Raw genomic sequence first — 1,873 nt, 5'->3', positions numbered from 1 at the left:
GACCATTATCTTCTAAATACCCCTTTTTGGTGGGCCAGCATTGTGGCCTTAGACCCACCCCTACTGGAAGGTAACTCACCTCAATGTCGTGTAGTGTCTGAACTATCCTCGGCGCACAAGTCGACTCCCAACGACTCCTCGATCCCTACACAACAACCTTCAAGTCAACACACATCACATACAACCCTAAACAGGGTCAGCCCAAGTTCAGTCAAAGTCAACATTGGTCAAAGTCAACCTTCAGTTGACCTGACTCGCCGAGTTGGCCTACGAACTCGTCGAGTCCATGCTTCTCTAATCCCACACAAAACCCCGGCTCCACTCGTCGAGTCTAGCAAAAACTCGACGGGTTCTCCTTCAATCATAACATCGGGACCATCTTCATCCGACTCGCCGAGTTCCTTCTTAAACTCGTCGAGTTCATCTCCAACTTAAGGACTTGTCCAGTCTATGACTCTCCGAGTTGTATGAACAACTCGTCGAGTCCATCTTAAAAGATTGGGAGATTGCTATGGACTCGCCGAGTCTGCTCATACCACTCGCCGAGTCCCATGACTTCTAGGTCCCTTTTCGCGTCTAAACCCATAAGGGACTTCCTTCCTAACACTTACCCATTCACGGAAAGGGTTTGGGTGCATAATGGTCACCGACTCGTCGAGTGCCAAGAGCAACTCGTCGAGTCCAACCTTGACCAATTCCATATAGTCGATTTAAATGAGGTCTAACACACCAAAACCATAGATCTGGCCTCCTAATGTCCATTTTATACGTAAAGTTCCAAACTTGATGCACATGCATGAGGGTTTTTAGCTAAAAATCCATATAAAGTGTCCTACAATGTGCATGGGGCTCTCATGTCCCTAAAGTTGGCACCTTTATGCCATGAATGCACCCAAGATCTACAATCTAAAGATGAACAACCAAATGGAAGACCAAAGCAGGAGAATTTTACATTGATTAAGCTGAAGATGGAATGAGATTTCTGGATCCACAAGCCCCAAGTCGAATACTCAAGCTCCTCTTCTTCCTTCCAAACTTCACAAGCCAACAAAAGCACCAAAATGGCCTTAACACACACACACAATCGGCTAGGGTTTCGATATGCAGCTCTAGGAGAGTGTTAGGGACAAGGGAGGTTGAGTTAAGGCTTTTATATAGGGTGCAAACCCTCATATTATGGTTTTTGTCCAGACAGCACGGACTCGTCGAGTCCGGTCTCTGACTCGCCGAGTCAGCCACTTAACTCCCATGTCCAAACCGCTTCTACTCGAGTAGTTGGGCCACCAACTTGCCGAGTCCCAGGCCAAAATGAAAAATACTTAATTTAAAAATACGTACCAGGAACTAGGTGTTACAAATCTCCCTCACTTATTTTAGACTTCGTCCTCGAAGTCCGCTGTTTGTTCTTGGAAAAGCTCTGGGTAAAGCTCCGTCATCTCATCCTCCGACTCCCAAGTCCACTCCGAAACCTTTCGGTGCTGCCACTGCACCTTTACCAGCTCCACTCTCTTGTTCCTCAGATCCCTTGACTTCCTGTCAAGGATCGCCACTAGCTGCTCGATGTAGTTCAGGCTGCCATCAACCTGAATGTCCTCTAAAGGCACTACTGCCGAATCGTCCACCAAGCATTTCTGCAACTGGGAAACGTGAAAGGTGCTATGAATCTGACTGAGTTCGGCTAGCAGATCCAGTCTATATGCCACCTTGCCCACCCGGGCTACAACCCTGAAAGGTCCAATATACCTAGGGCCCTACTTGCCCTGCTTCCTGAATCGAATGACACCCTTCCAATGTGACACCTTCAGGAGGACCATATCCCTGACCTGGAATTCCAAGTCGGATCGGTGCTTGTCGGCATAACTTTTCTACCGAC

Source organism: Lactuca sativa, chromosome 3 (assembly GCF_002870075.4).
Source record: "Lactuca sativa cultivar Salinas chromosome 3, Lsat_Salinas_v11, whole genome shotgun sequence".
Taxonomy (NCBI): domain Eukaryota; kingdom Viridiplantae; phylum Streptophyta; class Magnoliopsida; order Asterales; family Asteraceae; genus Lactuca; species Lactuca sativa.
The sequence above is the reverse complement of the archived record's forward strand: the minus strand, read 5'-3'. Positions refer to the sequence as shown.